At 40.0% G+C, this 22,081-nt stretch overlaps 1 protein-coding gene across 1 annotated transcript in view; it reads right to left on the bottom strand.

Annotated features, from left to right (window-relative positions):
- The window catches only part of MARCHF1 (membrane associated ring-CH-type finger 1), a 593,424-nt gene extending 587,705 nt beyond the window's left edge, over positions 1 to 5,719 (bottom strand). The window contains exon 1 of the mRNA XM_032632580.1: positions 5,640 to 5,719. The gene's annotated coding sequence lies outside the window, so the exon portion shown is untranslated. The remainder of the gene's footprint in view (positions 1 to 5,639) is intronic.
- Between the last annotated feature and the right edge of the window lie 16,362 nt (positions 5,720 to 22,081).

Raw genomic sequence — 22,081 nt, 5'->3', positions numbered from 1 at the left:
GACCTCTGACATCCAAAACTGTAAGATAATAAATGTGAGTTATTTTAAGCCAGGAAGTTTGTGACAATTTGTTTCACCAGCAACAGAAAACTAAGACAAGGAGGAACAGGAGAGTTAAGAGAGTTCTGAGGAGAAACACATCACAGAAACCCCTCCATTTGGATTTTGAAAGATTGGCTGCAAGTCCATTTGCTTGTAAGTTCAAATGCACGATGGTGACAAAGCTGACAGCCTTGGTTCCTGGGCAAAGCTTTATTCTTACCTATGATGTGCTGTAACTGAAAGGCAGAACAGAATTACCTTTCTACAGTGTGAAGAACAGCCCTTTCCTGAAGTAAGATTTCCTATTGGGCACTTGCCCCAGATGGAAGAAATTGTGCTCAGAACTGAGTGTCATTGAGAATCAGAGGTCCCTCAAGTCCATTTCTGAACTCTGCCGTGCTCCCAGATTTGAATGAGAACTCCTCAGCTGCGTCACCTTCCCCAAGGTCATCCAAGTAGCAGGAGCAGGGTCTCCTTCTCCACTGGAGCTGCTACCAGCAAGCCAGACACTGGCCTAAATGTTTTCTATATTACTTCATTTTGTGCTTTTATCTAAAATAGGAGAAGACTAAAGTGCTTTTTTCTCACATACCCCAAGTTTTATTTGCTAACACCCTTAATCTCTTTTTTTTTTTTTGCGGTACGCGGGCCTCTCACTGCTGTGGCCTCTCCCGTTGCGGAGCACAGGCTCCAGACGCGCAGGCTCAGGGGCCATGGCTCACGGGTCCAGCCGCTCCGCGGCATGTGGGATCTTCCCGGACCGGGGCACGAACCCGTGTCCCCTGATTCTTTAGGTGTTTTTGACTCTCACCCTTCACAACCCTACTGTGAATAGCTGGTTGAGTGGACGTTAGCACATATGACTTTAACCGTATCCATCCATTCATGCATTTGCCAAGCACTGTTCTGAGTCCTGTGGTTGCAATGATGGCTAAGGATGGCAAATTCGTTCTCTAAAGGAGTTTTATCTTCTCGTGGGAATGTGAGAAAGACAGAAACAAAACAACAAACAGGCACTTTCATTTAGACATACACACCAAATTATAAGTTCAGGTGCTGATGAGTAAAATAAAACAATGGGAACCAGAGTGACACAGAGATTATTTTAGCCAAGATGGTATCAAAATTATTTCTAAATTTTTAAAAAACTATTTCATTTTGTCACATGCCTTTAAAAAATACTTTCCTCCCCCATCCTTCCAGAGAATTTGAGAGAGTATAGGCAAAAATAATGATTAGATCACACACACACACACACACACACACACACACACACACACACACAGAAATACACAAATATGCACTAACCCTCAATGACCGAAGCAGTAGTTCAAACCATCTTAGAGTTACAAAATGAATCTGTTATTGTAACATACCTATTCTCTGCTTATCTACTTTGAAACCACCCACATCCTTTTAAAGTAAAAGAAAATTTTCTAAAGCAGTTTGTGCAAGGAATAACTCTACCTCAAGTACCTCACCAGGGAGTGTCAGGGATAAATAACCTTTGAGAAAAAATCAAATATATAAATATGACATGTTAAATTAAAAGTCTGAAAATGTTGAGAAATAGCCAAACACTATTATTTATATTTACAATATCACCTGTGTATCTCTATATCACCATATAGATATAATACTCCTTTTAATAAAGAAAGAAATTATACTCCAATAAAAACATTTAAAAAATAAATGAATAAATAAATAAATAAACAAGAAGCAAAAAAAAAAGAAAGCATGCCACATATGAAGGAAAGTATCTCTCACATTTGAGGAAAAATGGCTTGACTTTTCACAGATCACCACTTAGGAATAAATTTGTTTTTTTTTTTTTTTTTTTTTTTTTTGGCGGTACGCGGGCCTCTCACTGTTGTGGCCTCTCCCGTTGCGGAGCAACAGGCTCCGGACGCGCAGGCTCAGTGGCCATGGCTCACGGGCCCAGCCGCTCCGCGGCATGTGGGATCCTCCCACACCGGGGCACGAACCCGTGTCCCCTGCATCGGCAGGCGGACTCTCAACCACTGCGCCACCAGGGAAGCCCAATAAATTTGATTTTTATGCAAGGGGCTCTCCACGGACAAAACATGCTGACTTTCAGAATATACATAATACAAATCACCAAAATTTAAAAGAAAAATCCATCACAGATTATTTTAAAGTCTCCTATTCTTGTGTATTTAAAATATAATTTGATATTTAAAATCTTAATTCAGATTTTTAAAATACATATACTGTTAAAAAATCAAATAAAACATGTCTGATACATACAACAATATAAAAAACACATTAACATATTCATGTATTTTTTGAAGTTCCAACTTTACCTTAAGTGAGATGACACTTTCAGAAATTGCTCTGTAAACTATAAAAAGCCAGAGAAGTATGATTTCTCTATTTATCAGTTCTATATTATTTTGTGTCACTCAAGAGCTAATATAAATGCGAGCAGGATACATTTCATACATTGTGACTTATACGTGTGAAATGTTTTGTAAATGAATACTCTTTAAAAAATAGTATAATAACTTACATGTACTTTTGCATGTTTCATAGAGTAAATTCCAGCAATAACAAACTTCAAGAATAGCTGTTTAAATATGACAAATGTTTTGTCCTTAGGCCATTTTAAAGACAAAGAATATATTTCTAATCATTTGGTAAAATCTGCTAATGGATGCTTTGAAAATCACAGGTGTAGAATTACATCTTTTATAAATGAAATGAAATCTAAAACTTATTTAACTTCTAGTCCTCATTTTCCAGATGCAGAAACAGCACTAGAACAAAAAATTTCACAATTTGTATGGAAACACAAAAGACCCCGAATAGCCAAAGCAATCTTGAGAAAGAAAAATGGAGCAGGAGGAATCAGGCTCCTTGACTTTAGACTATACTACAAAGCTGCAGTAATCAAGACAGTATGGTACTGGCACAAAAACAGAAAGATAGATCAATGGAACAGGATAGAAAGCCCAGAGATAAACCCACGCACATATGGTCACCTTCTTTTTCAAAAAGGAGGCAAGAATATACAATGGAGAAAAGGCAACCTCTTCAATAAGCGGTTCTGGGACAACTGGACAGCTACATGTAAAAGAATAAAATTAGACCACTCCCTAACAGCATACACAAAAATAAACTCAAAATGGATTAAAGACCTAAATGTAAGGTCAGATACTATAAAACTCTTGTGGGGGGGGGGGGGCTTCCCTTGTGGCTCAGTGGTTGCGAGTCCGTCTGCCAATATGTGGGACATGGGTTCGTGCCCCAGTCAGGGAAGATCCCACATGTTGCAGAGCGGCCATGGCCTGTGAGCCTGTGCGTCCAGAGCCTGTGCTCCGCAACGGGAGAGGCCACAACAGTGAGAGGCCCGCGTACCGCAAAAAAAAAAAAAAAAAAACTCTTAGAGGAAAACATAGGCAGAACACTCTATGACATAAATCACAGCAAGATCCTTCTTGACCCAATTCCTAGAGAAATGGAAATAAAAACAGAAATAAATAAATGGGACTTATTGAAACGTAAAAGCTTTGGCACAGAAAAGGAAACCATAAACAAGATGAAAAGAAAACCCTCAGAATAAGAGAAAATATTTGCAAATGAAGCAACTTACACAGGATTTATCTCCAAAATTTACAAGCAGCTCATGCAGCTCAGTATCAAAAAAACAAACAACCCAATCCAAAAATGGGCAGAAGACCTAAATAGACACTTCTCCAAAGAAGATATACAGATAGCCAACAAACACATGAAAGAATGCTCCACATCACTAATCAGTAGAGAAATGCAAATCAAAACTACAATGAGGCATCACCTCACACCGCTCGGAATGTCCATCATCAAAAAATCTAGAAACAATAAACGCTGGAGAGGGTGTGGAGAAAAGGGAACCCTCTTGCACTGTTGGTGGGAATTTAAAATGATACAGCCACTATGGAGAACAGTGTGGACGTTCCTTAAAAAACTAAAAATAGAACTACCATGCGACCCAGCAATCCCACTGCTGGGCATATACCCTGAGGAAACAATAATTCAAGAAGAGGGCTTCCCTGGTGGTGCAGTGTTTGAGAGTCCGCCTGCCGATGCAGGGGACACTGGTTTGTGCCCCGGTCCGAGAGGATCCCACGTGCCATGGAGCGGCTGGGCCCGTGAGCCACGGTCACTGAGCCTGCACGTCTGGAGCCTGTGCTTCGCAACGGGAGAGTCCACAACAGTGAGAGGCCCACGTACCGTAAACAAAAAAAAAAGAAGAGTCATGTACCACAATATTCATTGTAGCTCTATTTACAATAGCCGAGACATGGGAGCAACCTAAGTGTCCATCAACAGATGAATGGATAAAGAAAATGTGGCACATATATACAATGAAATATTACTCAGCCATCAAAAGAAATGAAATTGAGTTATTTGTAGTGAGGTGGATAGACCTAGAGTCTGTCATACAGAGTTAAGTCAGAAAGAGAAAAACAAATACTGTATGCTAACATATATATTCCATATATATGGAATCTAAAAAGAAAAAAAGAAAAAAAAAGTTATGAAGAACCTAGAGGTCAGGACAGGAATAAAGACACAGGTGCAGAGAATGGACTTGAGGACACGGGGAGGGGGAATGGGAATCTGGGATGAAGTGAGAGAGCAGCATGAACATATACACACTACGAAATGTAAAACAGATTGCTAGTGCAAAGCAACCGCATAGCACAGGGAGATCAGCTCGGTGCTTTGTGACCACCTAGAGGGGTGGGGTAGGGAGGGTGGGAGGGAGACACAAGAGGGAGGGGATATGGGGATATATGTATATGTACAGCTGATTCACTTTGTTATACAGCAGAAACTAACACCGCACTGTAAAGCAACTATACTCCAATAAAGATGTTTAAAAAAAAATAAGTATAGGAATGACGGAAACATGCTTTTGAAGAATCACCCAAAAAACAGCATTAGTGAACAATAGTGTTTACACAGAACTGTATTCATTATCCTGTAATAAAACATAATGGAAAAGAATATGAAAAAGAATACATGTATATATTCTTTTTCATATTCAGTTATATATATAACTGAATACTTTTCACATACTTTATATATATAACTGAATCACTTCGCTGTACACCAGAAACTAACATAACATTATAAATCAACTATACTTGAATAAGAAATACATTTTAAAATACAATAGTTTTAAAATTGACGTTAAGATAATTTTTTTTTTAAGATAATTATTTTAACAACTTTGAAAGACAACTTCTGGGCGTAACATTATTCAGGATAAAGCAGAATATTTTCCTTAAGAAATTAAAGGCTTCATAGTTTGTGAAAACAATGCAGACTACTCTGTATTGGAAACTGTTCCGTGCATCTGATTTATTCCACTACACATCGTATTCGCTTTCTAGGTTTGAAGATAAGAAGACACCACAAACTGGGTGGCTTAGAAGAACAGAGACTTAGAGTTCCAATGCTCTAGATGCCAAAAATCAAGGTGTTGGCAGGCCCACGGTCCCTCTGAAGCCTATAGGAGAACCCTTCCTTGCCCCCTCCCAGCTCCTGGTCTGTCCGTAATCTTTGGCATTCCGTGGCTTCCAGCTACATACCTCCAGTCTCTGCCTTGCCTTCTCATGATGTTTTCTGTGGGTGTTTGTGTCTTCACGTAGCCATCTTTTTAAAAGGACACAAGTCATATCACACCAGGAGCCCATCCAACTCCAGGATGATCTCAACTTAATTACATTTGTAACAACACAATTTCCAAATAAGGTCACATTCTGAGTTACTGTGGGTTAGAATTACAACATATCTTTCTTGGGGGGAACACAATTCAACTCATCACACACATTTAAAAAATGCAACTTCACAGCTAATTCTTCAATGTTTCCCAATGCTTTCTTGGATGAGTCTTCAGAAGCATCTTTCAGTCATTACCACGCTCAGCAGTTCTTCTACATTCACTTGGCTAAACTCATCAACAGCATATAGGGAAGTATGTGTATGTGCTACCAGACTCAGGTTCGGCTGTTTGCTGCTCAAAAGCCAATGTACAGGAGACAAGTGTTGGTAGGAAAGGAAAGGTTGCTTTTTTCAGGAAGCCAGCAACCTGGGGAGAAGGCAGACTCATGTCTAAAAGCCAGTTCCCCTGCTGCTGATCAGGGGGGAAAAGTTTTTAAAGGGGAGTTTCAGGGGAGTATAGATGGAGGGAGGGGGCTACATGCAGAAACAGCACAGTCAGCTCTGACCGTCATCTTGAAATTAGTCATGTGGCGGTCTGATCGGCATCATCTTGATTGTTCTAAGCACAGTTAATCTTCAGTTTCAGGGTCGCTTTGTTGCCATTTCTTTGAGGCCAGTTCTTAGAATTCTGTAAGATGGAGCAGCTTATGTCATGGCTACAGCCTGGTCATCACGTAATTAACTTCTTTCAGTTGGTGGGGAGTTTCAGCATCTACAACACAGCTCACAGGATATGGCTCAGAATATTATGATAGCCCTTGAGGAGGAACCAAAGGTACTTGACTTTGTTTAATGACTAAACTATTATTATCTTGTTTTGCTTGATTATTTTCCTTTATTTTCTGTATTTCCTCATTTCTCTGATTAATTCTGTTCTTTAGCTAAAGTTTTTCTACAAACAAGAGACAGGCAGCGGAGCTGGGGGTTTGTGTCCCAGAAAGGGCCCATTGGGTCCTGCTCCATACATATGCACTTGGTGCTATATTTAAAACACAGCAGAAATGACAAGTTCTTGTTCTTAAAAATTATGTTTAATCAGTGTCACACTTAGAAATAAGTCAATGTTTTCATTGGCTAAAATAGACTGTTTCTACTATATTTCAATATCTAATCAGATGAGCGCTGCACTTTTTTGTGGTCATGACAAGTACAATTTTGATGAGGACAAATTCACTTAAAAATGATAATGCCTATGTATTTTGTACTTGCAATCTTATAAGGAAATTTAAACCAAATACATGGAATATAGAAAATGAAAGAAGTCTCTAATTGCAAAATTATCCTATCTCAGTGTCCCACAGCAGCCTCTCCCCAGCCAAACTGGCCCATTTGTTTCCATCCCTGCTGTTCCTATTCCTCCATCTGTTCCCCACTATCCTCCACCAGGAATCCTGTCACATTGACTATACCACTGGCCCGGCCTCACATGCCTTGGACACCAAGCTACTTTTATTAGTGTTTTCTTTGGAAAGTATGCCAGTTACATAGGTAAAGAAGGCTAAAGACATACTTATTTTTTTATGCCTTTTAATATATTTATTGACTATTTGTGCTTCTTGTGATAACTGCCTCCATATATCCTTTGTAAACTTTTCCTTCACTTGTTTAGCTTCTTTGATTTGTATGTACTTCTGAAGTATTCTGGTTAATAATCTTTTTTTAAAATTTTTATTGGAGTATAGTTGCTTTACAGTGTTGTGTTAGTTTCTCCTATAAAGCAAAGTGCATCAGCTATACGTATACATACATCCCCTCTTTTTTGGATTTCCTTCCCATTTAGGTCACCACAGAGCAGTGAGTAGAGTTCCCTGTGCTATACAGTAGATTCTCATTAGTTATCTATTTTATATATAGTGGTGAATATATGTTAATCCCAATCTCCCAATTCATCCCAACTCCGCTTTCCCCCCTTGGTGTCCATACATTTGTTCTCTGTGTCTCTATTTCTGCTTTGCAAATAGGTTCATCTGTACCATTTTTCTAGATTCCAGATATATGTGTTAATATGTGATATTTCTTTTTCTCTTTCTGACTTACTTTACTCTGTATGATAGTCTCTAGGTCCATGCATGTCTCGGCAAATGGCACAATTTCGTTCCTTTTTATGGGTGAGTAATATTCCATTGTATATATGTACCACGTCTTCTTTATCCATTCCTTTATTAATGGACATTTGGGTTGCATCCATGTCTTGGCTATTGTAAATAGTGCTACAGTGAATATTGGGGTGCACATGTCTTTTTGAATTATGGTTTTCTCAGGGTATATGCCCAGTACTGGGATTGCTGGGTCATATGGTAGCTCTATGTTTAGTTTTTAAGGAACCTCCATACTGTTCTCCATAGTGGCTGTATCAATCTACATTCCCACCAACAGTGCAAGAGGGTTCCCTTTTCTCCACACCCTCTCCAGCACTTGTTGTTTGTAGATTTTCTGATGATGCCCATTCTATCAAGTGTCAGGTGATACCTCATTGTAGCTTTGAGTTGCATTTCTCTACTGATTAGTGATGTTGAGCATCTTTTCATGTGCCTCTTGGCCATCCGTGTGCCTTCTAAGACATACACTGATTTAGATCACCATCCATTTCTCATACCCAGAAGTGTATGTGGCAAAATTAATTAAATCAGTAAATACTTTGTACTGTGTGCTTTTTAATAATGCTCACGTTAGGCTTACACCCTATAAACTTACTTAAACGTGACATACTTATGTAGGACACCGAATAAGATTCACCACGGTGCTTTTAAACCTCACTGTAATGTAAGATCTAAGAGGATGGTGACCTTGGCTATCGAACTTATGATGGAATGACTTGCCAGGTCTGAAATACATCACCTGGCTCAGAGCCACTGTTCAGTACATATTTGCTGAATGAGTACATAAATGAAAGAATTACCTCTTTGCTATTTTCAGTGCCTAATATAGGTCTTTATCATATCTTGCCTGGTCTGTTACATAATTTTCTAATGGTATAGCAGGGACTGGCTAAGTGTTCACAAAACCACTCCCATTTTCTCCTGAGGATATGGCCGGCCATCCTTTTCCAGAACGCCTTGCAGTTATAGATGTGGACTTGTTACACTGTTGGGTCAGTAGAATTTGAGTAGAAGGGAAAAATATCACCTGGTCTGTGACATATACTGCCTGGTTAGGGCTACAGTTAGGGCGAGGTTTAGGGTTAGACTAAAATCTTCCACCTTCCTTCTCTTCTCTTCTGGTCAGATCCAGAGCAGTCATAAGACCCTAGAGGATGAAGAGTTTTTGGGTGAAAGAAACCTAAGACCCGAATTAACTGCATGGAGCAGAGACTACCCCCCGCACAGTTGCCAACCTACTCTGGACTGTGACGTGAGAACTAAGCTCCCAGTGCATTAGGAGATGAGATTTTTGATTGTTAGTTAGAGTAGTTAACATATAACTAGTACCAAAATTGGTGCCTTCAAGAAGGGTTTTGTTTTTGTAAAAAAAAAAAACCTAACATTGGACTTCACTGTCAATTGTCAAGAGAAGATAAACTGGAAGCTGAAAACAATGGTGACCCACGTTATGTGATGGCAAAATATCTGTTGAAGCTGTCACCTGAGATTACTTGGAAGGAAAAACATGTGCCGCTGAATCTGGAGCTTTGAAGGCATTGGTTGGAAAGAATTCTCGTTTTGTGCATTTGACTTCTGTTGACTCTCTTTGGCAAGATATTAAAAAAATGAATGAGCTCATCAATGAACTGGCCAATGTACAGGTTGAAACCAAAACAGTGGACAGGCTGGGAAAAACAACCAAACTTGGAGCACTTAAGATTGGAAAATCAATTTGCTCCTATATTCCAAGCTATGTGAAAATAAATGAAACTCAGGGTTACCGGGGGTAAAGTGGAGGGTAGGGAGGGATAAATTGGGAGATTGGGATTGACATATATACACGACTATATATAAAATAGATAACTAATAAGAACCTACTGTATAGCACATGGAACTCTTCTCAATACTCTCTAATGACCTATATGGGAAAATAATCTAAAAAAGAGGGGTTATATGAATATGTATAACTGATTCACTTTGCTGTACACCTGAAACTAACACAGCAACTATAATAAAACTGTAAATCAACTATACTCCAATAAAAAGTTTAAAATATACAAAATAAAGTTTTTTAAATTTAAGTGAATAAATAAAAAGGGTCTGGAAGTCATAGACTATAAGTAGCAGAGATTCTACCTCTGTTTCTGGCTCTGAGGATGCAAACTATCACAAACACTACAGCCTCAAGAAAATGAATTTTGCCCTCAACCTTAGAGAGCTTTGAGGCAGAGCTTTCCTTCGTCAAGCCTCTAGAAGAACATGCAGAGTGGCTGACACCTTGATTTAAGCTTTTGAGATCCTTAGGAAAAAACCCAGCTGAGCCATGCCTGGACTTCTGTCTTATGGAAAGTGTGAGACAAAAAGGAATGCTGTTTTCAACTGCCGAATTTTTGACAGTGTGCCACCCAGCAATAGAAAACGAATACATAGTCCTTCCAAGGATAAACACTCCTTGTTCCATCACATCGCTCCCTAAAACACAGAATATTACTTCTGGGCCTTTTCCTTAATGGTCAGGTTCAAATGCCCTTCCCTTTACCTACCTGGCCAAATCCTGTCATCCCTAAAGGATCAGCTTAGATGCCATTCTTGCCTCCATCCCCTGCACCCCCTGCCCTGCCCTACCCACTATACATGGAATTAATCATGTCTTCTCTATCGCCCTTGTTTTGGTACTTTGATTGCACACATTATTGTTAGCTGTTTATGAGTTTATGCACTAATCTGTGAATTCTTTCAGAGAAAGACCTATCTTATTGATCTGCAAATTCTTACCACCTGGTACAGGGCCTGACCTTTAGCAAGTGTTAAGTAAGTATTTGTCCTCTGTGATTTCCAGATTCTTCTAATTTTCCATTGGTTTTGCTCAAACTCTAATGAGCTCTTGTCTGTTTCTTTTCTCAATTTGGCCAGTATTTTCTTTTCCTTTATTTGCTTCTACTCTTTGTCAGAGATTATCCCCGTAATATTTCCTTTTCATTGTGGCTCTTATTTTTAAAGACAACTGTTTTCATACCATCCGGTTTCATAAACATAGATGTTTATAAGTTTGAAGTCTGAAAAAATGTATCGCTTAAGCAGCCAACTTATGTAATGATTACAGACACTCTTCACAAGCCTGAGTCTCAATAATCATCACAGTAGTCAGAAATGTTACACGTATATTTCTAGAAATATTTATGCTGCTTTATGCCAAGTATCATGTGCTTCAGATTTCAGTACATCACTGGGGTTGAGAACTCAGGCTCTGCATTCAGACACACTTAGAGTCCATTTCCCTAATTCTTGGGTGACAATGGCCAAATTACTTAATCTCTCCAAGTCTCAGATAATAAAGTCATTAACCTCATAAGGCCACTATAAGGGTCAAATACCACACACGTGGTTGAAGCTAAAAAAAAGTGTTACCGTGAAACTATTGGGAATTACAGATTAGGTGCAATGGTGCATGTATTGTATCCCTGTTAAATAAATTTCATAGCCACAGATGGCTTTCTCTACAATAAAACTATTTAAGATAAATATATATAAATTTAATTTTTTTCTTTGAATAAAATAAGTGTTTGTCACTTTTTAAAATAGACAATATGGATAGACACAAATGAAAAGGAATAAGTTCATTAGGACTTTGTTCCTATACTTTATTCTGAATGGTGACTTTTTAAAGCATGTTGGAAACGATGAGTAAAGTAGTTGATAAAGACTTCCCTCACCTCAGGCAAACAAGAGGACTTCCTTAGGTTGCAAATCATTATGAAATAGTCTCAGTATGAGCTTTGCTTTAGCCCAGGTGATATTTGTAAAGGTGTGCAGAAAAGTTTGTAAAATTGGTGTGAAAGAGCTATAAATGAAATATTTATGATACATTTCTAGGGGAGATTATTAGACATGGAAAAATGTTAGCGAACAGGAAATACAGTGTACTAGAGAGAGAAGTGAACTCGGACTCAGAGTGCAGCTAAACCGTATCTCTGCCGTTGAGCGCTGCCTGACCCCAGCAGATCCTGTCTCTGATCTGGACCTTTTCTCCATCTGTACCCTGAGCACAGAGAGCATAATCACTGTGGCTAAATATGCAACTGTCAGTGTTTTGGCCTGTAAAATGCTTCTGTAAAACATGACTTCTCCTTCAAGACATCCTTCCTACTGAGCCAGGACCTAACCCTAGTATCCCTCGTAATATTGTACTCAAGAGAGCCATTACCATTATGTTTATTATTATTGTTAAGTGGTATAAAATATAAATCTAATCAGCCATCCAAATTACAGGTAAATTCTTAAGACCTTCTTACTTTTTAAACTCCATATTTCATAGGAATATATTAAAATTTCACTATCATAATCTGATTTTATATTTATGATATGAATATTAAAATTAGAAAATGTTTTGTACTTAAAGAACTTTAAAATATCCATTATCAGAAAAACTTGTTGCTTAGGAAGATAACTAACATCAAAAAAAAAAACTTTGGGGCTTCCCTGGTGGCGCAGTGGTTAAGAATCCTCCTGCCAATGCAGGGGACACGGGTTCGAGCCCTGGTCCGGGAAGATTCCACATGCCGCGGAGTAACTAAGTCCGTGCACCACAACTACTGAGCCTGCGCTCTAGAGCCTGCAAGCCACAACTACTGAGCCCACGTGCCACAACTACTGAAGCTCGCCTGCCTAGAGCCCATGCTCCGCAACAAGAGAAGCCACTGCAATGAGAAGCCCGTGCACTGCAACGAAGAGTAGCCCCCCGCTCACTGCAACTAGAGAAAGCCCGCGCGCAGCAACGAAGACCCAACACAGCCAAAAATAAATAAATAAATAAATTTATATATATAAAAAAAAAACTTTGGATGAGATATGATTTTTTACATGCTGCTTTTAAAATAAGGGAAACAGCGTGATCCAAACTGAACATATGAATTCAACCACTGAAGGCTAGTGCTCTTTCCTTCTTTTCTCATTACAAAACCCCAACTGACAGGTCCGCTTTCATCACAATTCAGCTCAAGGCTTACCTTCTCCATGAAACTTTTAAAGAATAACCCACGTAAAGAACTGTAAAGATCAGAGAGCATGTAACAAGATAACAGAGGACAGACCACGCAATTAAAAGACACAGAGAGGGGACCTTGAAGATGGCGGAAGAGTAAGACGCGGAGATCGCCTTCCTCCCCACGGATACACCAGAAATACATCTACACGTGGAAAAACTCCTACAGAACACCTACTGAAGGCTGGCAGAAGACCTCAGACCTCCCAAAAGGCAAGAAACTCCCCACGTACCTGGGTAGGGCAAAAGAAAAAAGAAACAACAGAGACAAAAGGATAGGATGGGACCTGCACCACTGGGAGGGAGCTGTGAAGGAGGAAAAGTTTCCACACACTAGGAGCCCCTTCACGGGCGGAGACTGCGGGAGGGAGGGGGGAGCTTCGGGACCGCGGAGTAGTGCACAGCGACGGGTGCGGAGGACAAAGCGGGGAGATTCCCGCACAGGATCGGTGCCGACCGGCACTCACCAGCCCGAGAGGCTTGTCTGCTCACCCGCCGGGGCGGCGGAGCTGGGAGCTGACGCTCGGGCTTCGGTCGGAGCGCAGGGAGAGGACTGGGGTTGGCGGCGTGAACACAGCCTGCAGGGGGTTAGTGCGCCACAGCTAGCCGGGAGGGAGTCCAGGGAAAACTCTGGACCTGACGAAGAGGCAAGAGACTTTTTCTTCCCTCTTTGTTTCCTGGTGCACGAGGAGAGGGGTTTAAGAGCGCTGCTTAGAAGAGCTCCAGAGACGGGCGCGAGCCGCGGCCAAAAGCGCGAACCCCAGACACGGGCGCGAGCCGCGGCCAAAAGCGCGAACCCCAGAGACGGGCGCGAGCCGCGGCTAAAAGCACGGACCCCAGAGACGGGCGGGAGACGCTAAGGCTGCTGCTGCCGCCACCAAGGGGCCTCTGTGCGAGCACAGATCACTCTCCACACCCCTCTTCGACGAAGCCTGTGCAGCCCGCCACTGCCAGGTTCCCGGGATCCAGGGACAACTTCCCCGGGAGAACGCACGGCGGGCTTAGGCTGGAGCCGCCGCAGGCCCGCCGCGCACTCCGTGCCCCTCCCTCCACCCCCCCCACCCCCGGCCTGAGTGAGCCAGAGCCCCCGAATCAGCGGCTCCTTTAACCCCGTCCTGTCTGAGCAAAAAACATACGCCCTCCATCGACCTACACGCAGAGGCAGGGCCAAATCCAAAGCTGAGCTCCTGTGAGCTGTGAGAACAAAGAAGAGAAAGGGAAATCTCTCCCAGCAGCCTCAGAAGCAGCGGATTAAAGCTCCACAATCAACTTGATATACCCTGCATCTGTGGAATACCTGAATAGACAAGGAATGATCCCAAATTGAGGAGGTGGACTTTAGTAGCGAGATCTGTGATTTTTTTCCCTTTTCCTCTTTTTGTGAATGTGTACGTGTATGCTTCTGTGTGAGATCTTGTCTGTATACTCTTGCTTCCACCATTTGTCCTAGGGCTCTATCCGGCCATGGTTTTTTTTTTTAATTTTTTTTCTTAATAATTAATTTTAATTGTAATAACTTTATTATACTTTACCTTCGTTCGTTCTTTCTTTCTTTCCTTCCTTCCTTCCTTCCCTCCTTTAGACAACGAATCACCCCAAATTGAGGAGGTGGTCTCTGAGAGCAAGATTTATGATGTTTCCCCCTTTACCTCTTTTTGTGAGGGTGTATGTGTATGCTTCTGTGTAAGATTTTCTCTGTATAGCTTTGCTTCCAACATTTGTCCTAAGGTTCTATCCGTCCCTTTTTTTTCCTAAATATTTTTTAATTCAATAACTATATTATACTTTATTTTACTTTTACTGTATCTTCTTTCTTTGTCTTTTTTCCTTCTTTCCTTCCCTCCTTCGTTCCTTCCTCCCTCCCTCCCTCCTTTCTTTCCTTCTTTCTTCCTTCCTTCCTTTCCTCCTTTCCTTCTTTCTTTCCTCATACTTCTACTAATTCTCTCTACTTTTTCTCCCTTTTATTCTGAGCCATGTGGATGAAAGCCTCTTGGTGCTCCAGCCAGGAGTCAGGGCTCTGCCTCTGAGGTAGGAGAGCCAACTTCAGGACACTGGTCAACAAGAGATGTCCCAGCTCCACATAATATTAAACGGCGGAAATCTCCCAGAGACCTCCATCTTAACACCAGCACCCAGCTTCACTCAACGACCAGCAAGCCACAGTGCTGGACAACCTATGCCAAACAACTAGCAAAACAGGAACACAACTCCACCCATTAGCAGAGAGGCTGCCTAAAATCATAATAAGGCCACAGACACCCCAAAACACACCACCAGACGTGAACCTGCCCACTAGAGAGTCAAGATCCAGCCTCATCCAGCACAACACAGGCACTAGTCCCCTCCACCAGGAAGCCTACACAACCCACTGAAACAACCTGAGCCACTGGAGACAGACATCAAAAACAACGAACCTGCAGCCGGCAAAAAGGAGACCCCAAACACAGTAAGATAAGCAAAATGAGAAGACAGAAAAACACACAGCAGATGAAGGAGCAAGATAAAAATGCACCAGACCTAACAAATGAAGAGGAAATAGGCAGTCTACCTGAAAAAGAATTCAGAATAATGATAGTAAGGATGATCCGAAATCTTGGAAATAGAATAGACAAAATGCAAGAAACAGTTAACAAGGACCTACAAGAACTAAAGATGAAACAAGCAACGATGAACAACGCAATAAATGAAATTAAAAGTACTCTAGATGGGATCAATAGCAGAATAACTGAGGCAGAAGAACGGATAAGTGACCTGGAAGATAAAATAGTGGAAATAACTACTGCAGAGCAGAATAAAGAAAAAAGAAAGAAAATAACTGAGGACAGTCTCAGAGACCTCTGGGACAACATTAAACGCACCAACATTCGAATTATAGGGGTTCCAGAAGAAGAAGAAGAAAAGAAAGAGACTGAGAAAATATTTGAAGAGATTATAGTTGAAAACTTCCCTAATATGGGAAAGGAAATAGTTAATCAAGTCCAGGAAGCACAGAGAGTCCCATGCAGGATAAATACAAGGAGAAATACGCCAAGACACATATTAATCAAACTGTCAAAAATTAAATACAAAGAAAGCATATTAAAAGCAGCAAGGGAAAAACAACAAATAACACACAAGGGAATCCCCATAAGGTTAACAGCGGATCTCTCAGCAGGAACCCTACAAGCCACAAGGGAGTGGCAGGACACACTGAAAGTGATGAAGGAGAAAAACCTGCAACCAAGAATACTCTACCCAGCAAGGATCTCATTCAGATTTGATGGAGAAATTAAAACCTTTACAGACAAGCAAAAGCTGAGAGAGTTCAGCACCACCAAACCAGCTTTACAACAAATGCTAAAGGTACTTCTCTAGACAAGAAACACAAGAGAAGGAAAAGACCTATAATAACAAACCCAAAACAATCTAGAAAATGGGAATAGGAGCATACATATCGATAATTACCTTAAATGTAAATGGACTAAATGCTCCCACCAAAAGACACAGATTGGCTGAATGGATACAAAAACAAGACCCTTATATATGCTGTCTACAAGAGACCCACTTCAGACCTATAGACACATACAGACTGAAAATAAGGGGATGGAAAAAGATATTCCATGCAAATGGAAAGCAAAAGAAAGCTGGAGTAGCAATTCTCATATCAGACAAAATAGACTTTAACATAAGGACTATTAAAAGAGACAAAGAAGGACACTACATAATGATCAAGGGATCCATCCAAGAAGAAGATAGAACAATTGTAAATGTTTATGCACCCAACATAGGAGCACCTCAATACATAAGACAAATACTAACAGCCATAAAAGGGGAGATCGACAGTAACACATTCATAGTAGGGGACTTTAACACCCCACTTTCACCCATGGACAGATCATCCAAAGTGAAAATAAATAAGGAAACACAAGGTTTAAATGATACATTAAACAAGATGGACTTAATTGATATTTATAGGACACTCCATCCAAAAACAACAGAATACACATTTTTCTCAAGTGCTCATGGATCATTCTCCAGGATAGATCATAGCTTGTGTCACAAATCAAGCCTTGGTAAATTTAAGAAAACTGAAATCGTATCAAGTATCTTTTCTGACCACAACGCCATGAGACTAGATATCAATTACAGGAAAAGATCTGTAAAAAATACAAACACATGGAGGCTAAACAATACACTACCTAATAATGAAGTGATAACTGAAGAAATCAAAGAGGAAATAAAAAAATACATAGAAACAAATAACAATGGAGACACAACGACCCAAAACCTATGGTATGCAGCAAAAGCAGTTCTAAGGGGGAAGTTTATAGCAATACAAGCCCACCTTAAGAAGCAGGAAACATCTCGAATAAACAACCTAACCTTGCACCTCAAGCAATTAGAGAAAGAAGAACAAAAAAGCCCCAAAGCTAGCAGAAGGAAAGAAATCATAAAAATCAGATCAGAAATAAATGAAAAAGAAACGAAGGAAACGATAGCAAAGATCAATAAAACTAAAAGCTGGTTCTTTGAGAAGATAAACAAAATAGATAAACCACTAGCCAGACTCATCAAGAAAAAAAGGGAGAAGACTCAAATCAATATAATTAGAAATGAAAAAGGAGAAGTAACAACTGACACTGCAGAAATAAAAAAAAATCATGAGAGATTACTACAAGCAACTCTATGCCAATAAAATGGACAACCTGGAAGAAATGGACAAATTCTTAGAAATGGACAACCTGCCAAGACTGAATCAGGAAGAAATAGAAAATATGAACAGACCAATCACAAGCACTGAAATTGAAATTGTGATTAAAAATCTTCCAACAAACAAAAGCCCAGGACCAGATGGCTTCACAGGTGAATTCTATCAAACGTTTAGAGAAGAGCTAACACCTATCCTTCTCAAACTCTTCCAAAATATAGCAGAGGGAGGAACACTCCCCAATTCCTTCTACGAGGCCACCATCACCTTGATACCAAAACCAGACAAGGATGTCACAAAGAAAGAAAACTACAGGCCAATATCACTGATGAACATAGATGCAAAAATCCTCAACAAAATACTAGCAAACAGAATCCAACAGCACATTAAAAGGATCATACAACATGATCAAGTGGGGTTTATTCCAGGAATGCAAGGATTCTTCAATATACGCAAATCTATCAATGTGATAAACCATATTAACAAATTGAAGGAGAAAAACCATATGATCATCTCAATAGATGCAGAGAAAGCTTTCGACAAATTTCAACACCCATTTATGATAAACACCCTGCAGAAAGTAGACACAGATGGAACTATCCTCAACATAATAAAGGCCATATATGACAAGCCCACAGCAAACATCATCCTCAATGGTGAAAAACTGAAAGCATTTCCACTAAGATCAGGAACAAGACGAGGTTGCCCACTCTCACCACTCTTATTCAACATAGTTTTGGAAGTTTTAGCCACAGCAATCAGAGAAGAAAAGGAAATAAAAGGAATCCAAATCGGAAAAGAAGAAGTAAAGCTGTCACTGTTTGCAGATGACATGATACTATACATAGAGAATCCTAAAGATGCTACCAGAAAAGTACTAGAGCTAACCAATTAATTTGGTATAGTAGCAGGATACAAAATGAATGCACAGAAATCTCTGGCATTCCTATATACTAATGATGAAAAATCTGAAAGTGAAATCAAGAAAACACTCCCATTTACCACTGCAACAAAAAGAATAAAATATCTAGGAATAAACTTACCTAAGGAGACAAAAGACCTGTATGCAGAAAATTATAAGACACTGATGAAAGAAATTAAAGATGATACAAATAGATGGAGAGATATACCATGTTCTTGGATGGGAAGAATCAACATTGTGAAAATGACTCTACTACCCAAAGCAATCTACAGATTCAATGCAATCCCTATCAAACTACCACTGGCATTTTTCACAGAACTAGAACAAAAAATTTCACAATTTGTATGGAAACACAAAAGACCCCGAATAGCCAAAGCAATCTTGAGAACGAAAAAAGGAGCTGGAGGAATCAGGCTCCCTGACTTCAGGCTATACTACAAAGCTACAGTAATCAAGACAGTATGGTACTGGCACAAACACAGAAAGATAGATCAATGGAACAGGATAGAAAGTCCAGAGATAAACCCACGCACATATGGACACCTTATCTTTGACAAAGGTGGCAGGAAAGTACAGTGGAGAAAGGACAGCCTCTTCAATAAATGGTGCTGGGAAAACTGGACAGGTACATGTAAAAGTATGAGATTAGATCACTCCCTAACACCATACAAAAAAATAAGCTCAAAATGGATTAAAGACCTAAATGTAAGGCCAGAAACTATCCAACTCTTAGAGGAAAACATAGGCAGAACACTCTATGACATAAATCACAGCAAGATCCTTTCTGACCCACCTCCTAGAGTAATGGAAATAAAAACAAAAATAAACAAATGGGACCTAATGAAACTTCAAAGCTTTTGCACAGCAAAGGAAACCATAACCAAGACCAAAAGACAACCCTCAGAATGGGAGAAAATATTTGCAAATGAAGCAACTGACAAAGGATTAATCTCCAAAATTTACAAGCAGCTCATGCAGCTCAGTAACAAAAAAACAAACAACCCAATCCAAAAATGGGCAGAAGACCTAAATAGACATTTCTCCAAAGAAGATATACAGCCTGCCAACAAACACATGAAAGAATGCTCAACATCATTAATCATTAGAGAAATGCAAATCAAAACTACAATGAGATATCATCTCACACCAGTCAGAATGGCCATCATCAAAAAATCTAGAAACAATAAATGCTGGAGAGGGTGTGGAGAAAAGGGAACCCTCTTGCACTGCTGGTGGGAATGTGAATTGGAGATCAGTATGGAGGTTCCTTAAAAAACTACAAATAGAGGTACCATATGACCCAGCAATCCCACTACTGGGCATATACCCTGAGAAAACCAAAATTCAAAAAGAGTCATGTACCAAAATGTTCATTGCAGCTCTATTTACAATAGCCCGGAGGTGGAAACAACCTAAGCGCCCATCATCGGATGAATGGATAAAGAAGGTGTGGCACATATATAAAATGGAATATTACTCAGCCTTAAAAAGAAACTAAATTGAGCTATTTGTAATGAGATGGATAGACCTAGAGTCTGTCATACAGAGTGAAGTAAGTCAGAAAGAAAAAGACAAATACCGTATGCTAACACATATATATGGAATTTAAGGGAAAAAAATGTCATGAAGAACCTAGGGGTAAGATAGGAATAAAGACGCAGACCTACTGGAGAACGGACTTGAGGGTATGGGGAGGGGGAAGGGTGAGCTTTGACAGGGCAAGAGAGTCATGGACATATACACACTAACAAACGTATTAAGGTAGATAGCTAGTGGGAAGCAGCCGCATGGCACAGGGAGATTAGCTCCGTGCTTTGTGACAGCCTGGAGGGGTGGGATAGGGGGAGCGGGAGGGAGGGAGACGCAAGAGGGAAGACATATGGGAACATATGTATATGTATAACTGATTCACTTTGTTATAAAGCAGAAACTAACACACCATTGTAAAGCAATTATACCCCAATAAAGATGTTAAAAAAAAAAAAGACACAGAATCTCAGATTCAATATAAGTAAAATCAACTCTATGCTCCTTACAAATGACACAAAATGACAAGAATAAAATAATGGCTGCTGTTTTCAGCGTTATTGCTAACAAGATATGCTAAGCAACCATTCAACTGAAAAAAGGTATGAATGTTGGATAAAACCTAGGGAAGCATATTTTTAAATCTCACCATAAGATTAAAACTAATAATAATAAAAGAATAATGATGATAGTAATATTGCTCAGGCCAAACCTCAGTGAAAGTGGGAACTAAAATGAAGCACTGATGATAGCTTTCATCTTGAAGGTAACTGTTAGACCTCATAAACTTGAGTTGATGTTTTCATGGCCTTCTATAGCTTAAAGGTTAAGAGACAAAGCCTGGAGCCTCTCTCAGTAGAAGATCTAAAAGAAAAACTTCACTCTAAAGATCTAGGACACCAATGGCTATAAACATGATGTAAAAGTGAATTATATACACCTGTCTTATTGCTAATAATTAGCAGTAATCATGAACCATCCCTCATATGACCTAAATTCCAATAATAAATTTTAATTTATAGTGATCCTTGATAATGTAGTTCACTGAGGGACCTGGCAGAAGAAAAACCAATCTTTTAGAGGAAACTGTCTTTATCCCAGGACTCAGAAAATGTCCACAAATTAAATTCCAAGAAATATGAATTCACACTCAAAAAAGCACAAAACACTAAAAGAAACAAAGCATGAAAGAGGCAATGAAAACAACTGTCAACAGAATCAGACTCATGACGACTTCGAGTACAGGAGCCATCCGGCAGCATAAAAAAGAAATATGCTTTGTAGGTTCAAAGATGTAAACCGGGAAGATAAAATATAAATGAAAACCACAGACTATATAAATCAATTACCAAACAGATTTGATAAAGAACCCAATAGAACTTTTAGAATTTCAAAGTATAATCATTTAGTCCAAAAATCATTAGAACTAAAGAAGTAAGATTTGAACCGGAAGGAATGACTCAGAATGTAACACAGATATAGAGACACCAGTTAGGACAGGCAGGTTAAGTGGCCCGGAGACTGAGAGACTCATGCACATTGGTGTGAGTCAGAGTTTGAATTGGGAACAGTACTGTCCAACTGGGCAGTTTAGGGAGAGGTTAAGAATGGCCATGTATAAATTGGGGGCCATAGTTTAAGGAAACTGCATGATGCATTTTAGTGTCCCCAGGTTAGTACCTGTGGGGGGCACTACCTCCTTTGGACCAGTGAGGAAAGTAAGGGAGTGGTGATGGAACCCAGAGAGGACAGCCATAGGGAAAAGGCTGCCTGACAGGAGCATGGCTTTCAGTAAATGGTCCATCAGCCTGGCTGAGCAGCCATGGTACTAAGTGGCCAAATTCACTTTCCTCCCTCTCTCTAATCCACTGCCTGTGCCTTACCTTCTTTGAACATCACTGGAAACCAGAGGGCAAAGGAGGTCATTACTGCAGTTCATACAAGTCAGCCTCTTAGAGATGAGTCGATAAGAGGTCAAAAAAGATATCCAGGGGCTTCCCTGGTGGCGCAGTGGTTGAGAGTCCGCCTGCCGATGCAGGGGACACGGGTTC

This window comes from Phocoena sinus, chromosome 5 (genome assembly GCF_008692025.1).
Source record: "Phocoena sinus isolate mPhoSin1 chromosome 5, mPhoSin1.pri, whole genome shotgun sequence".
Taxonomy (NCBI): domain Eukaryota; kingdom Metazoa; phylum Chordata; class Mammalia; order Artiodactyla; family Phocoenidae; genus Phocoena; species Phocoena sinus.
Note: the sequence above shows the minus strand (reverse complement) of the source record. Positions and strands in the feature narration are given on the sequence as shown.